Source organism: Lathamus discolor, chromosome 5, assembly GCF_037157495.1.
Source record: "Lathamus discolor isolate bLatDis1 chromosome 5, bLatDis1.hap1, whole genome shotgun sequence".
Taxonomy (NCBI): Eukaryota; Metazoa; Chordata; class Aves; order Psittaciformes; family Psittacidae; genus Lathamus; species Lathamus discolor.
The window spans coordinates 20,498,694-20,516,459 of record NC_088888.1 but is presented as its reverse complement, the minus strand read 5'-3'; the positions used below and the strand labels follow the sequence as shown (position 1 = coordinate 20,516,459).

General features: G+C 40.0%; 1 long non-coding RNA gene across 7 annotated transcripts; it reads left to right on the top strand.

Moving 5' to 3' along the window:
- Positions 1-277: 277 nt before the first annotated feature.
- On the top strand, positions 278-6,558 carry LOC136014886 (uncharacterized). 7 transcript variants are annotated; one of them, XR_010612910.1, is made up of 4 exons: positions 278-353; positions 1,064-2,754; positions 3,240-3,455; positions 4,608-6,558. It is a non-coding gene; the product is annotated as an uncharacterized LOC136014886 (long non-coding RNA). The 7 variants fall into 7 exon arrangements; XR_010612909.1 differs by lacking the exon at positions 278-353 and adding an exon at positions 367-602; XR_010612914.1 differs by lacking the exon at positions 278-353 and having other exon boundaries at positions 711-1,208; positions 1,822-2,754.
- The last annotated feature ends 11,208 nt before the right edge of the window (positions 6,559-17,766 follow it).

The following is a 17,766-nucleotide window of genomic DNA, read 5'->3' as shown; positions in this document are numbered from 1 at the left end:
GGCTTCTCAACTCAAAGAACACCAGCCTGAACAGCTTCAGCTAAAGGAGATGGTTAAAAAACCAAGGCACTCAGCTGTGTGGTGAGACAAGGAGGCACAAAAGCATAGAATGTAATCAGTTCTAAGTAACGTAAAGCTTGATGGCTTTGTAGTGAAAATAACTGAGGTGCTGGCAAGTTCGTTCCAGGAATTTTCTCCAAATCAATTTGGCGACCCAGATGGGACCCTACTCTGCTCGACTGCAGGACCTGCTGAGGACAGGGCTCCCTAAGGCCCTTGGGAATTTTTCCCAGAGGGACCCCTCTACTCATTCGGATCGCTGCGGGAGCAGACAAGGACCATCTTCATAAAAGGTATTCTTTTCTTTTGTATGGTCTGTAAGGTGCAGGGGGCATCTTACATAAAGGCTAAATTGGTTTGGTGAGCGTACGCAAGGTTTGGAAGCCTTCCATAAATTGAGATAGGAAATCTCATGAGTAAAGGCGTATGCCCAGCTGCTAGCATCCGTTTGGTATACACCCACAGGAAGCAGGTGGCATCTTGTGGTTTGGGTCCTACAAGATGCAGTGGGTGTCTTGGAGAAACGGTTTTGGATTTTACTGGTATTTGATTTATGTTGTGGCTTGTTATAGGTTCTGGTTTTGTGATTTTGGTATTGGTGACAGGCTGTTATAACTGTGTTATTGATTGTTTGACAGAATTTCTGTCTCTGTCTCAAGTGTTGAAACTGTGTGGAGTGTGTCTGTGGGATCCCGTGTGTGTGTGTGAATGTGAGATTGATAATGGGAAATCGGCAGAGTGGAGAGATCTTGAAAAAGAGTCTTTTAGTGTGTATTTTGGCACATTGGAAAGAACTGGGAGGGTTTACTGGGGGCTCGGTAAATGGGAAAACCTTGACAAAATATTGTAACCAATGGTGGTCTCTATATACTTTGGAAGATCAGGAAAAATAGCCTAAAAATGGAACTTTGAGCTATGATACATTCTTACAATTAATGTTGTTTTTGAGGTGGCAAGAAAAATGGGATGAAGTAATGTATGCAGATATGTTTTTCACTTTCAGAAACCACCCGGAGTGACAGAGTGCGAAATTAATACAGCTCCACCAGATTCCTTAATTTTGGCTTTGGAAAAAGGACAGGAAAAAAACTGAAAGCTAAGCTGAAGAGACGTTGTTCAGACTGTGATACTGGGGAAAAATGTTTAAAGTTAAGGAAAACCAAGGGGGAAAAGAGGGGAGCCTGAACAGCTCCTGTATTTGAGCATGGGATGAGTGCTGGGGAGGCAGAGGTGGAGGGATGTTGGGCAGAGGTGAGGGAGTGGGTTCTTCTGTGGGACCGGATCAGTGTGCATGCTGTGGGAGTTTGGACGTCAGAAGTGAGACTGCCCTGGGGGGAGTGCCATGGGGTGGCTCCAGTGACTGAATTGGAACTAGACTGACGGGGACCTGGGGAATCTTCCCTAGCAGATCCACTGGTTAAATTAAAACTAGGGACTAGAGGAAATAAAGTGGAATTTTAGTGGATACAGGAGCAACTTATTTGGCGTTAAATCATAGGGAAAAGAATTTTTTACAGATGTGGGAGCTACTGGCCACCAAGAAAAAAAAAAAAAAAAAGAAAAAAAAAAGAAGAGGCATTCTTTCTCAAACCCTTAAAGTACAAATTCGGAAAACAAATAGGAATGCATAAATTTTTATGCATGCCAAATTCTCCAAAATCTTTATTAGGGAGAGAAGCAACATTTAAAGAGGACAAAATGGAATTAAGTGTTAAAAACAATCAATTAATTGCAGTTTTGAGTTTATCTTTAATTCAACAGAAAAGCGAACAGGAGGACCTCCCTGAAATAGAAGAAATCCTTAATCAGGTATATGTGGGAGTATGGGCATCTGAAGTTCCAGGTAAGGCAAAAAAATGCTTTGACTGTTAAAGTAGAAATAAAAAGGGGGGGCCTGGCCAATTAGAAAAAAACAATATCCCTTAAAATTGGAGGATCAAAGTGAATTAAAAAAAAAAAAAGAAGAAGAAATGATCACTGATAAATTTTAAAATATAGATTATTAGTTGAATGTGAATTGGAATATAATACTCTTCTCTTGCCAGTAAAGAAATAAAGTTGCAGTTTGGTTCAATATCTCAGAGCAGTCAACAAATTTGCAGAGGATATTCATCCAGTAGTAGCTAATCCATATACCTTATTGACTAAATTGAATAATAATCAGAAATGGTTTGCTGTCTTGGATTTAAAGGACCTTTCTTTTGCTTATCATTGGCCAAAAAAACCCAGAATTTATTTGCTTTTGAATGGGAAAATCCTGACACAGGAAGGAAAACCCAACTAACTTGGACGGTATTGCCTTACCGGTTTGAAAACAGTCCAATGATTTTTGGAAATCAGTTAGCACGGGAACTAGAATCATGGAAACCACCCACCCAGACGCGGACTCTGTTACAATATGTGGGTAACCTATTAATTGCCACAGAAATAAAGGAAGAATGTGTCCAGTGAATGGTGGGATCATTGAATTTTCTGGGACTGAATGGTTATTGGGTATCCAAACAAAAGGCCCAACTAATTCAAACCCGAGTTTCCTACCTAGGATATGAAATAACAGGAGGACAGAGAGAACTTGGAACCGCTAGAAAAGAAGCTATTTGTCAAACTCTACTACCGTTGACCATCAAGGAGCTCCAGACTTTCCTGCAAATGACTGGATGATGCAGACTTTGGATGCATGATTATGGTGTTCTGGTAAGACCACTATATGAACTGTTAAAAGGAAACCCTCCCTCTTTAGAATGGACTGATATAGCAGAGGGGGGCTTTTAGAAATTTAAAAACAGAGCTAATGAGACCTGCAGCTCTGTGACTTCTGGATGTGACTAAATCTTTTTGGCTATATTCCTATGAAGAACAGGGAATAGCTTTGGGGGTCCTTGCTCAGAAAACAGGACCCTATAAGAGGGCAGTGGCATATTTTTCAAAACAGTTGTATGGAGTGAGCAAAGGATGGCCCGGATGCCTAAGGGTTGTGGCGGCAGTTGTCAGGAATACTGAAGAGGCTCGCAAGTTTACCTTGGACAAAAGATTGTGTTCCATGTTGTATCAGTAGTCCTGGAACAGAAAGCAGCCCACTGGTTATCTCCTTCACGTTTCCTAAAATACCAGCCATCCTTGTGTAACACGATGATATAGAAATTGTGGTCACTAATGTGAATCCAGCATCCTTTTTGCAGGAACAACCGACAGAACTACTAACACACAACTGCTTGGTCACTATAAAGACTGTATATTCGAGCCAACCAGATTTGAAAGAAAAACCTCTGGAACATGCTGAATGAGAATTGGCTAAAGACAAAAGGATAAATATTTGGACTGCTTGTAAATACGTATTTGGTGTGGTCCATGCACATGGTGCCATCTGGAAAGAACAAGGACTTTTGAACACACAGGTGAAACAGATTCAACATGCTACAGAAATTCTATGACTACTGGAAGCTGTTCAGCTATTATGTATTGTAGAGGGCATCAACAAGGTGACTCTAATCAGGAAACTGGAAATAATTTGGCCAATTTTGAAGCCAAACGAGCAGCTGAACAATCTAAAATGATGTCCTTAATCCCTGATGGCAAACTAACAATTGAGAAATCTAAACCTAGATATTCAAAAGAGGATAGAAAGTTGATTGAAGGTCTGAAAGGACAGGAAAATAAAGAGGGTTGGGTTCAGATACCTGATGGGTGAATTGTAACTCCCTATAACCAACTCTGGAAGCTAGTTCAGGAGGAACATAATAAAACTCAATGGGGTGGCAACTCTTTGTATAAATACTTAGACAAACAAAGGGTAGGAAGGAATCTATATACCATAGTTCAACTAGTGATAATGTCAGCTCTGTCTCAAGAATAATCCTAAAATTGAAAGTAGAAATCAAATTGGGACAATTGTGAGAGGAAGTTATCTGGGACAGCAGTAGCAAATAAATTTTTCTGAATTACCGAGAAAAGGAGGTTATCGATATTTGTTGGTGTTAACAGATACTTTTTCAGGGTGGCCAGAAGCATTCTGTTGTAGAATAAATAATGCAAAATAAGTAATTAACACATTGTTAAACAATATAATACCTTGTTTTGGAGTACTAGCGGCAATTTCTTCCGACCGAGGCTTGTGCTTTAGTGCAAAATTATTACCAGAAATTAGCAAAAAATTAGAAATTGATTGGCAGCTACATGTTCCATACAGGCCTCAGGCCAGTGGGCAAGTAGAAAAGATGAACCGTCTGGTCAAACAACAGATTAGTAAAATATGTCAGGAAACGTATTCATATTGGTACCAAGCCTTACCACTGGCTCTATTAAGAATTCAAACTAAACCTCAGTTGAAAGAAGCAGCTAGCCCATGGGAAAGTTTATATGGAAGACCATATCAGTCTCAGTTTAAAGCAGAAAGTCTTCTGGAAGTGGGAGAATGCTATCTCTGAGAGTTTCTGGTCAATCTGGGAAAACAATTAGAAGAAATAAATAAGAGAGTATTAGGGACAAGAGTGAGAGATTTGGATTATTTGATTCACGCTTTCAGATCCAGAGACGGGGTTTATGTTCAGAATTTTTCAGGAGATCCTCTACAGGAGAAGTGGAGCAGACTGGACCAGATATTATTGACCAGCTCTACAGCAGTGAAGATAAAGGAACAACCTGCTTGGACACATTATTCAAGAATAAAGAAAGCACCAGAGCCAGAGAAGACATGGCAGATCGAACCTTCAGGACCCTTAAGTATGAGATTGCATTGGTCATAATTTGGATTTATATGATAACTGGCGTACAAGCTTGGGACCAAAATTTATACCTGAAATTAATGCAGGATGTTACTAAAGTTGTTAATCATAGTGACTATTGGGTGCATGCACAGTTTCTTAAATCAGGAGAAAATCCAAACCTTTCATTAATCTCCAACACTATCTCATAGACAAATTTGTGGGTGAACACTAGCAATCTATGTTCAAGGAAAAGGTGAAGATTTGGGATAGTTAATCCTAATTCAAGTAAAGAATATTATACCTGTGTACAAAGATGTATTACAGCAGGAACCAGAGTATGAGATTATGTTTGTTTAAATGCCACAGGTGTAGGTCACTATTCAAATTACAATTACACTATTAATATAGATGGTCTCATAGTTCATTGGTGACCTGTTCCTGAAGGGAAAGGATGGTATTGGTTATGTGGAGAAAATGCTTATAAGACTCTACCCCTCAACTGGAAGGGGGCATGCACCTTAGGTACCATGATGCCAAATCTTACTATATTGACATGTATCCTACTAGAACCTGGGTAAGAAGTTTTGCTAAATGGATTAAGCGAGGGTTTAACTCTATTGCTGAACAGAACACCGCATTTCATAGTTTTTGTGAGATAGCTAATTCCATATTTGGGAGTAAGTGAATTAGAGAAGGCAATTGCAAATATCTCAGCAACCATAGAGGAAAGTAAAACTATTGATTTAATCCAAAAAGAACAAAAAGAGATAACTAACCTATCTAAAGTGGTATTACAAAACCGAATGACTCTGGACATGTTATTGGCTTCACAAGGAGGGGTTTGTTCCATACTCAGTGAAAGTTGCTGTTCCTACATAGATCTAAGTGGCAGAATTGAAACAGATCTGGAGGAAATTTGGAAACAAACTAAAATATTTCATGAAATTGCCAAGGATGATACCTCCTGGGGGTTTGAAGAAATATGGAAAAAGTTAACTTCACGGTTACCTAACCTCTCTTGGCTGAGGCAACTGGTTGCAGGAATATTAATATTAATATTAATTGTTTTAATATTGATTAATTGTGGTATGATACAATGTTCCTTCTGGTATTGTAAATGATCTATGATAAATTATGAAGATTGGAAAAGAAATGAAATCAAGCATCAAGTAAAAACAGGAAATTATTTCAAAAAGACTCTAGATGGTAAAGGTAGTATATAAAATGTTGCAAAAGAATTTGCAAAGGGACAGAAAACCGGGGATCTGAGACAAGGAGGCACAAAAGCGTAGAATGTAATCAGTTCTAAGTAACGTAAAGCTTGATGGCTTTGTAGTGAAAATAACTGAGGTGCTTGAAGATAAACCCTTGTAGTTAACATAGTTTTAGGTCCTTACGACCTTGGTACAAAAAGTGTAAGAAAAACAGGATAGAAAAACAGGACCTGGGGATGGGGAGTATCTGGGACTAGCAGAGGTCCAGGATGGGTGCAGTTAAACTAATTGATAAGTAGAAGGACAGTAATGTCTGTAATGTTAATTAAGCTGGTGCTTCAAAGGCTGCCAGAAGTGATGAAGATTGTTGGAAGAAGTAAACGACCCTCGGAGACCACCACCACATTTGTGTATGCATGCGGGAAACTGTCTGGAAAATGATGTAATTCATACGTAGCCTCATGAATATGCATGTATGCCTGGTGACTGTATAAAGACGGCTTGTACAGCAATACAGTGATACATGGTAGGAGGAGCTATCCCCCGTGTCTCCTGGCACCGTAATAAAGAATACCTGCTTGTCAACTTGAAAACTTTGTTGGCGAGTTTGTTCCAGGAGTTTTCTCTGAATCAGTGGTCCTTCACTTTCTCAGTGAAAAAGCTCAAGCTTTCACACATATTCAGCCATGCTATTTTTTATCTGTGGATAAAAAATGCTGTGGATTTAGATTTGCAGTGATATGCTTTGGTAAGGGCAAAGGTAGAGCTTCAATACAAGGCCATGAAGTGGACTAGGCAAGCCTATCTATCTAAATACTTGCAGAGACTTGTAAGGAGGCTGGGGTTCAAAATATTTTTGGAAGAGGCTGTGCCTATTGAGAGTTGTAGTTGCGCCCTTTCCAGCTCCATATTCCTCCTCCCCTTCTTCCCACTCCAGTTCCCTTTTATTATCACTCCTACGCTCCCCAGTTCTACTTTATGACCACAGTTGTCCCTACTACTCCAGCCCCTGAACTGGGAGGATAAAGCTTAGTTCTTTTTAGTCTGCAACCCTACAGAAATACTTTAGCTTGTTGCTGTGTGTTCAGACTGTTTGACATGACTACATTTGTCATGCAGATGTGACCTAAAACTATGTTCCAGTTGCACCAAGTAAGCAACAAAGTTATCAATCACCTGTTTAAATAAATGTTTGGCTCTTAATCAAGAATTCAACAAGAAAACTGAATAGAACAAAATATGTTTGATTATTTACTAAAGACATAATGGCCTGGATACTGAAAACAAAGAGTGGGACTGAGAGCCAGATGGCAACCAGTATAACCTAGACAGCCTACTCATCAAGTCTTTAGGGTACAGAAAACTCCTACCGTGGATATTTTAAGCACTAGAGAAATATACATGTGCTGCTTTTCCAGTTATTTATTCCCAGTAAATGCCAAAACTGTGACTTTAAAGATATCATAGATTAATGTCCAATGTCAGGAACTGTTTGCATATTTCATAACACTTGCATGTGAGTGGCTCCAGAACACCAGTGAGAGGGCAGGAATGGGAATGGGGTCTCACTCCACATCTGTGTAGAAGCCCCCATCAAGAGATTTGTCATCTGTGTTATCAAAGAGTCTACAGAAAGCTAGTAATGCATGAGAGCACATAGCATGGATTTAGCTGGTACTGTGTGCCATGGTTGAATTATAGTGTATTATAGTGCCAGAGAGCATAAAGGGAACATTTTAGCTGGGACAATCAGCTAATTACTGACACAGAAGAACAAACAGTGAATATAGAAGGTGCCACCTGCCCCAGGCAGAGTTACAGGCTGCAGTGGCTTTGAGATAGTTTGCATACCTCACAGCTGACTAGTCACGAACTGAGATAGAGGAGTCTTCTCTGAGTACCAGGGGTAGCTAGCACCATCAGGGTAATTGTACACAAAAATATAACCCTAGGAATGAGAAACAAGGCTAGATGAGGACGGTCATCATCTTGAGCTTTGGCAAGGAGGAGAACAATGTTGTGACCCTCACTCCAGAGCATCATCTGCACACAGTAGGTACTCCGCATGAGGGGGAATAAGAAATCTTGTTAACTGCAGACAGCAAAGATTCTTCTACATACCTGTTGTCATGGTTTAAGCTGAACCCAGGACACCTGTGTCCTGCTGAACAGATCTTTGATTTGGCTTATGTTTAGGTCTGGCTGATATTTGACGTGGGAAGCGCAAGAACGTGAATTTGGGTGAATGCAACAGCTGTAACAAGGCACTTTCTCTTGTTTCTTCTGTTGGACCTGAAGGCCCTTTCCTCAAGTATTTCTGTGCAGTGGGACTCTTGGATGTTGCATGTTGCCTTAACAGGAATCCTGAAAAAAGGAAGGCAGAGTATGTGCTGCCATATGCCACCTGCTGCGAAAGGAGTTTGGGGAAGCAAAAATTAGCATCTACTCACAAGGAGCAAACAGAGAGAGGTGCTTCATGAGAAGTGTACAACGCTCTCTTGTGGAGAAGACTGCTCAGGAGGGCAGCTGACAGGTACTGAGGATATACCCTTGCTCCCTGTTGCTCCAAATTATGAGGTGTCTCATGTCTTGTTGCTGCTTCTTCGTTCACCCATATTCTCACAAGGGAGGCAGTGTCCCCCGATCATTCGGGATCAGACAAGAACCTAGGTAAGTGTCCTTCACAGAATCCCTAATGCAAGCTTAATTTTGTCTCATTCATTCAGTGCTATTTACAGCCTTGGAAGGCTAAAAAGTGTGAGCAGATCTCTTCCTTCTCTAACATCTGACTGCAATAAGCAAGTTTGTACAACTGTATGCTGACAATGAGTAGCTAGCTAGTTGTAGCTTTGGTGAGATCTACTGGCAGTGTTTCTACCCCCTCCCTTAGCAGATTGGTTTTTTTTCAGGTAGCATAATTTTTCTTATGTGCAACTCTCTGAAGTTTAATTTCATGTTAGTTTTCTGTTCTCATTACCAAGTAGAAATAATTAGTTCTTATTTTCATGTTGATTTCAATTTTTGGTTGCTCTGGGTGCAGAGGCCTCCAGGCAGCTAAATAGGAAGAAACTAAAACCAGAAAAAACAGCATGCATTAGTATAGAGCCCATACAGGGACATTCTTAAAATCCATCCCATCTCAAGCAAGTCAATAAAGTAAAATCAAATAAAATATCTGGAATAGCATCAGAATTGCTGCTGAATAAAAGAATCTGGGAATAAAAGTTCCCCCACCGAAGAAGTGTGATGGCTTCTTAAAAGCATATATGTTATCCTGGGATGTATGAGAAAAAATAGCATATGTGAGAGATGGGAGGTATTATTCCATTATTTAAGACGTATAGGCTCAGATCATCAGATCTTAAGGAAGCTGTAGATAAGATGAGAGTAGTCTGTATCACAGCAACTGAGAAATGTTTCAAGAAAGCATGATGTTTGAGAAAACAATTAGAAAATGTTGAAAATGTATTTATTCAGACTAGAAAGGAAAGCAAACAGCTAGTACACATAGGTTTTCTGATGGGTTAAAGACTGCTCAGGAGTGCTAAGTGGAGGCTAAAGTATTTCTTGCAGACCTCGGAGAAAATAAAACAAAGGAATCTTGCAATAAACAAGACAGATCTGATGCTACAAAGTGCTTTCCAACTGTAAAAGCAATAAACTGTGCTAGATGCGCATAGATTTCAAACTATTGGAGGACTTGAGAACAGTTTAGGCAAACAGCTGTCAAGGATGGTCTTGCTGCATTTACCGTACAGTACAGAAGGGCAGATTCAGTAATCTCTTGAGGTTCCTTTTTCAGCTTTACATTTCTGTGGTTTGTGTCCATTTCTAAGATGTACTTTTCTCGCTCCCTGACATTGTTACTATATTGTATTATTAGGGTTACTCAGCATATTGAGTGTCTGCTAGAAATCAGATGCAGTATTTCATAGACATCTTAGAAATAGAATATTCTCTTCTACTTACCACGATTAGATGGCTGCCTGAGCATGGTTCAAATGTATTATCATAAAAAAAAGAATGAAACCATGTAAATAATAAAAGATAAAAGAGATTTCATATCATTTCTATTTCCTGAGCTTCCTTAGTTGTCGAGCCCGTTGGAAAATGGTGTTGTATGGGATCTTCTTGTTCATTGCCTGGCTCCCAATCCTAATACAGAATGTTTAGATATAATAGTGTTAAGGCAAAGACAGTGATGCTTAAGCCATCTGTTTTTCTTCTTGAAAAAGAAGACAAGGATGTTTTCCTTTTCAAGCAGCTTCTCCTTGAACAATGTGTCCTCCCTGCCTAGCTTTTCCTCCCACTCCATATTCTCCTTCCATTACTTTTCATCACATGAATGGATATTTTTGTGACATGGATGAATACATGGATGAATTGTACTGTACATCAGTTGTCAGGCATGTGAAGTTACAAAAGTCATCTCTGGATTATAATCCTCTGGATTCTGAATTTGGTGGCTTTTCACTGCTGTGTAGCAAGTCCCTGCTCATTCACCCCACTGTTTAATAGAAGGGACATCAAAAGAGTTAAGAAATTCTGTGAAAGGCTTTGCTTTACAGAGTAGCACAGATGCTTTGCATAGCTCCATCTAAAAAGTAGCAACTGGTATCTCAGAGGAACATCATTCCCTTTGTGGGTGAGAGAACTGGCAAAACCTCTGACTGTTGGAAAGTTTTATAAAAACAGCTTTCTCAGGAAAAAGAACAAGAAGCTTATTTACAATTCAATTCCAATTTTATCCCTGTTTTGGTTGTTGTTTTTTTTTCTTTTGGTGAATGATTTTACATCAGCTCATGTGATACATGCCTGCAATTTCTGTTTCTGGAGTAGAGAAATAAACAATCTTCTTGGACACCTAGGATTTGCTTGTGTAGAAGAGAAGCCTATTATAATGAACTGATAAATCAGCTGGACATATGATTCAAAACTGAAATGAGAAGCATAAAGCTTGCTTTACTAAAGTATGTTAGAGACCATCTGAAACACTGATGTAAATCATGTTTTATTCAGCTCAGGGAAAGGGTCTAAATAAGATCAGTATTTTTGAGTCTTAATTTCTTGGGTTATTTGAATTACAAGGCCTTTAAAGATTGTTTATATTACAGCTAATACCATTTCCCCAGACTAGAGCCAAAAAGCTTATTTACTCTTGTATTTAGGCTTTCTTGGTAAAGAAATAGGAAATATTCAGCTGCCATGAGGTCTCATGTGGTACTGATGGAAGGCCTTTCCTTGTAGCCTGTGTTAAGCAGGCCATTCAGGAAAGACAGAGGGAAAGCTGGTGAAAAAGTGAGGGTTAGATCAGTGTAACAGCTCATAACCAGCATGTTTTCCTTTTCAAGGCATGCCAGGGACTGACAGCACCTCAGCCAGGTAGGGATGTATCTGTCCCACTGAGGACAGATCTGCTTCTTTGAGGCTGAGAGTCCCTTGGGTCCAGCTATGCTGTGAAAGCAACATGGGCACTACCACCTTGATTCACGGCACCTTACTGTGTCACATGGAAACCTGTGCTCACAAGACAGGAGAAAGAGCTAAGAAAGTGGTCCTGGGATTTCTCTTTTTCCCAAATTCCCATTCATTTTTGTGTTTCCCCCTAACTCATGCAATTTTTCTGCTCTGCAGGGCAACCTGTGAGATTTCTCACATCAAGCCTAAAGTACTCTTTGCCCTCTACTGGCATCCTGTAAAAATACAAGAGCACATCAAGAAACAGCTCCATCACTTCAGCTGTTTAAAATCACAGGACAGGAGCAGAAGGTACACAAAGACTACATGCAGTCAGTGGTGGAACCATGCTCTTGGGGTGGTGAGCAAACCTGCACAAAATCTCAGTGAGCAGCTTCCTACAGCTCCTCTAGAGATAACATCCTGGTTATTGCTAGAGGAGTTAGGGCACAGAAACCCCTTCCCCTCACTCTGTCCAGATGCTTGAAAGACAAAAAATTGGCACTTTTTAAAGTGATATCTCATTTCAGGTTATTTATGAAGAAGCCAGTCTAGGAAATGAGAACTAGCTCTGCAGTTGCTGTTCATAGTGTTTCTATACACTCTGTCTGGTTTGCAAGATCAAGGAACAGGAGCAAGGGTGGTCAAAGAAAATTACTTGAGTGGCTACCATGGATGTGGGAACAGGCTTAGGCAGCACTTTTAATCCTGAGGAATCACACAGTGCTTGAACATAGTACAGGCTTGAAATATTGCACTGAAACCTGCTGGAAAACCGGCTTTGGGGTGGCATGTCATGGCTGCTCAACAGCGTGTAGACATTCGAGACAAAGTAGAAAAAGCTGTTTATTCACTTGAAGGGATGTGGACACTTTAACTTGGCAACAGACTACATAATAGTAGATAATAATAACTACAGATAAATGGAGTAAGCACTTCTGACAATTCAGACCTCAGTTTCAGTATTTAGGCTGACCTATTCTTGTCTTGCAAGGTCTGGAGGAATCTTTCATATCAGTCCATGTAAAATCCAATAGATTTCGATTCCCCACAAAATATACTATGAAAAGCCTCACAGAAGAGCTTGTTAATATAAAATAGCTTGCAATAGTTAGGTAGCTAATACTAATAAGCTACTCTTAGTCACTATCATTCTTTATTATTTTTAAAATTCAGTGTATCAGAATAAATAAGAAACTACAGGGCAGTAAAAATTTTCAAAAAATAATTTTCTTCCCTCAATTATTATGTCAATAATAAAAACTAGTGAAGGACACCTCCAGCAATAGCACAAATAGCTTAAACAGAAACCAACAAACTTTTTTCTCAGAGATGTTCAAAAGGAAGCTGTAACTGAAAACTTGCGATACCATTTGTACTCTTTAGTTGTATATGTTTAAAATAATGTTATCAAAATAACTTATTTTAGTCATGGTTTAAAAGAGCAATTAAAAAACCTGGGTTATTCTTTCAGGCATCGTCTATGTGCACATTACTGTGGATATATGAGCGTATGTGCCAAGGTCAGATGTTCTGCCTTGCCAAAACGTGTATAGTAGTGCAATTGCTGCTATCTCTTTTTTAGCCCAAATAACAGGAAGGGCAGTGCAAACTCTCCATTCTTTAATTTCTTTTAGGCAGCTCCTAGTGTGCTTTTTTGCAACCCATTTTCATCAGTGTTCAGCCTCCACACTTAGAATGGACTTCTCCAACTTTTCCTCTGCATTGCTTTTTTGCAACTACAAATTGACCTCAGAAAAACCCACTTTGACACCAATTTCTTCCCTTCATCTTGTCACCCAAATTGGTGTCTAAAAGAGATGTGACCAGAACTTCACTGAATCCTATCAGCACCCAGCACAAGTATTCTGCATTCCGCATCCTCCTATGAAACTCTATCAGTCTTTACAGTAACATATTGGTATTTGGAACATGTTTTGGCAAAGTTGGCATGTTTTACTTTGCATCCCAGACATTATTGCCATGTGGTCTTCCCTTGGATGCTTTAATCTTTGGTGGCTCACAGGAAGACCACATACCTCAAAAAGCTTTTGATACCTTGGCATAAGCTCCAGAAGTGTTTCTTTCTGGTCATTAGTTTTCCATCTCCATTTCCAGATCATAAGGAATTTGTGGAACTGGTTTACTGTTGAAATCAAACTATTACAGCCCTTGTGCCCTGTGGAAGTGATTGCTCATCTGAACTAAAAAGGTGAGCATAAGAACCTGAGATACACCATCCAGTTACCCTGAAGGTCATGTTTTAATCTTACTTATGCAAACCTTCACAAATGTCCCACACTACCACTAGTGAACAGATGCAGGTGCTCAGCCATTTACATCACCTTGATCATTATCTTCAGCTTCTGGTCTCCTACACTTTTCAATCCAGACATCCTTCTCTCACAATCCTGCGTAAATGAGAGGTTTCTTTGCTACTATCTTCTCTGCAGCATTGAAGAAGCAGTGGAGAAGCTCTGTTTGGGGATGTGAATGTTCACATTAGCATTAAGCTTAACCACAGGGACTATCTACGGCTTTTGCTGAGCTTGTAGTAATTTTTAGAGCTTTCATGGGACAGGCAGCCCACTGGCTGACAAATTACATAGCTAGGTAGTCCAATAGAAGTGAAAAATTAGTCACAATATCATCTTATTTATCAGAATCATAGAATCCTAGAATGATTTGGGTTGAAAGGTACCTTAAAGATCATCTAGGCCCAAACCCCCTGCCATGTGCAGGGACAACTTCTACTACTCGAGGTTGCTAAAAGACCCATCCAACCTGTCCTTGAACACTTCCAGGGATGGGGCATCCACGACTTCTCTGGGCAAACTGTTCCAGTGTTTCTGGACAATTTGTGCCACCTTCATGTTGAAGAATTTTTTCCTAGTATCTAATGTAAATCTACCCTCTTAAAGTTTGAACACATTCCCCCTTGTCCTGTCACCGCATGCCCTTGTAAAAAGTCCTTCTAGCTTTCTTGTAGGCCCCTTTTAGGTATTAGAAGGCTGCTACAAGGTCTTCTTGGAGCCTTCCCTTCTCCAGGCTGAACAAGCCCAACTCCCTCAGCCTGTCTCCATAGGCGAGGTGCCTTCTGGTTATCCTCATGGCCTCTTCTGGACTTTCCCGAGCAATTCCATGTCCCTCTTGCATTGGAGGCCTCAGAGCTGAATGCTCCAGGGTGGTGGGGTCTTAAGAGAGCAGAGGGAGAGTAGAGGGGGAGAATCACCTTCCTCCACCTGCTGGTCACACCATCTCCTTGATTGCTTGCTTTTCTTCTCTGCAATGAACTCCAAATGTACCCTGCTTCCACAAGATTTAAGAAATTACATTTTAGGCAATTTAATTTTAATAACAGCTGGCAAACTGCAATTCTTCCCTTCCCTGTTTTTGTATAGGCTAAAAATTTCTTCCAAATTGACCCCTTTGATCTCCAATTTCTTCAATACAAAGGAAGAGAACTATTTTTTCTTTGAAATTCACAAACAACATTTTTATTCACCAGTAACAAGAGTTACTGACAGGAAAGTGAGAGTCATCTGGTCTATTGAAGTCCCACCAGAAATCCCACTGCCTGCAGCACTGTTGGAATTTCACGTTCAGGATTAGGCATATCCTAATCTGTTTTGATCTTTTATGCAAAAGACTGGTAAAAAGCATTTAAAATTCAATCAGATTAGACACGCAAATACTTAACAAATCTATGGCCTTTTAAAGATAAATCTTTTGCCTCTAAGAGGCCTGAGTCATAGTGCCTGAATGCTTGGAGACTGTGACATAATTCTGCTGAGAGGGATGCCTTGTTCAAGCTAATGATCCCATCAGAGTTTATGCCTGAGGAATCGTGTTGGCAGCAGAAACACACAAGAGGTAGTTTACCTCAAGAGTCTGATGTAGCAAAGGACTGGCAGGCCTGATTCCCCCCTGGTTATTCTGCCCTTCAGATTCACCAACTTCCATTAGATGTGGTATTTTGCTTCCTCTCCCTTGTTGTTGCTGCCTTGGCATACTAGGGAGGATTGCTTGCGCTCCTATAAAAATGTATTAGCATTTTAATCTTTGCAATTGATAGATGTAAAACATTACTGCCTTGGAGGAACTCGTCAAGGTGATTTCCAAAGCGATACATTTCCTCCCTTTTATCCTTCATAAAAGGGAGTACATTCCTGCCTGCTTCCTTTAGGGACAAAACATAGTGTGGAGAGGAACAAGTAACTAAAATACAATAAAATACAGATTGGGAAGAAACAAGTAATATTTTTTCACTTGTTGAGGATATATTTTATTCACAGAAAAAAACATTTTGCTTAGTTTGACCCTTAAAAACTGAGAGTTTGAGTAAGGCCATGTTTTACCTCCCACTGGCAGAGGCACAAAATGTGTACACATACTGTCTTGTATTTGTATGGCAAAGACATCCCAAGGTATACATCTGACCTGCATACTTGCTGAGATTTTTCATAATTTTTCATGTTTTTTTCAAAAGAAAGGGTTGGAAATTAAACTATAGGGGCAGAGAGTATCTCCTGCATGATCAAGCATATTCCATGGGCACTACAAGTATCATTTTCACAAATACATCCAACTTCCTTTTAAAACTACTGAGGGATTTTGACCTTAGAAGAAGGCTGCTATAAATTCTCATGCCTCTGGTTTAGAAACCTGATTTCCATCACAGGTTTATTCTTGACCAATTCTCACCTATTTTTGGTAAGCTAGCATTGTCCTTTAGCTTAAGTATTCGTTTCCTTTCCTGGTGTTATGGCCCTGTGTATTTACTTAAAGTAATTGTATCCCCACCTCACTAATTTGTCCTTACTTTGCTAGACTAAACAAGCTAATACCCTGTATCTTCTCCTTAACTAACTTATTTGCCTTTCTCTGTTCCACTCCAGTGAGTACAGGAGTAGTCAGGTATTTTTACAGATTAAAGCTCATCAAATAAATACTCTTTTTTCACTCCAAGAAATTCAACAAGGAACACTATATTCTAGAAATAAACTCTTGGTACTATTGTTATTGATACTATTGCTATTTTATCAATAACAATAAACTATATTTTATCTCTTGTTCATACTATAATCAACTGATGCATTTAGCTCTTCTCTCCTTTCAAGGTAGCCTGAAAAAGCAGTATGATTTTGAGGCCTTAGTTTACTGGCTCTCATTTTTTCTAGCTAGAACCATAATCCTGGAACCTGAGTCACTTGCTTCTTAATGATTCATGCTGTATTTTTAACACATGTCAGTGTATGAGAGTTGACATCACATTTTAGGTCAGCTTTAACTCAGAATCTAGCAGAACTTGCCTGAGCTTCTCTAAGGGAACAAAACCAGACCCTACATATTCAAGGGAGCACCCCCACAAGGTGCAGAAGAGAGATTAAAAGCAAGACCTGATTTCCTCTGCAAACAAATTGGTTTTGTGTCTCAATTATGAATGCTGGTGGGGAGCCCACAGTAATTACAGCTGCAAAACTCCTGATGCAGACAAAATAAGAGCAAAGAAGTGTCTTTTTTTTTTTTTTTAATTCTTTTTTCCCCTGGTATAGCTTATATTGCATGGGGAATTTACAGGAGCTATGTTAGCAAAGAACTGCAGTGTTTTGCCTTGTCTATTAGGTGCAGGTTGCTGACAACACCCCAAGTCTGGAGTGTATCCCTAAAACAGAGTAACAGTACTTGAGACTACAGCGGAAGCTGGGAATGCATGCTGAGCACCAAAAGCAGGCACAGAAAGGCTCTGCGTGTCTAAAATGAGGTTTAAAATGAGCCTAAGAGGCTCTGAAGACACCCTACAAAAAGGGATGCTGTCAGCAGAAGGGTGAGAGCAATTACTTTCGCTGCAGTGCCTGGTGCCAGCGATGGCCAGACACACTGCGAGGTCCGCTGCTCTGGTGACCTATCTCTCCTCTCAGACACTGAGCTGACCTTTCCCAAGGGGGAAGGCTGTAATCCCCCAAAAGCCTGGAGAGGAATCAGCCAGGTTTCTCATGTCAGACCTATGCATGGTGCATGACTTCTGTGACCCTGAAATATGGCATTCACCATTGGTGTGAAATCTGCTCAGAAATTAGGCTTCAGTTATTACAAAGTTAATTTCCAACCACTGTGATTGCAAGGAAACCTGAACACCAGCTGAAGCATCAGTACTTATTACCTGAAAAATACTACTCAAAGCTACTCTGCTCACCTTAGCAGATATATGAGTGTTAGTGCCTTGTGATGAAAACTAACTTATTATCCCCAACCCACGCTGCCTCTCGTTCCTTCCCAGCTGTCCCCATTCCAGCTCTATCTCCTTTTGACAGTTCTGCAATACTGTCAAC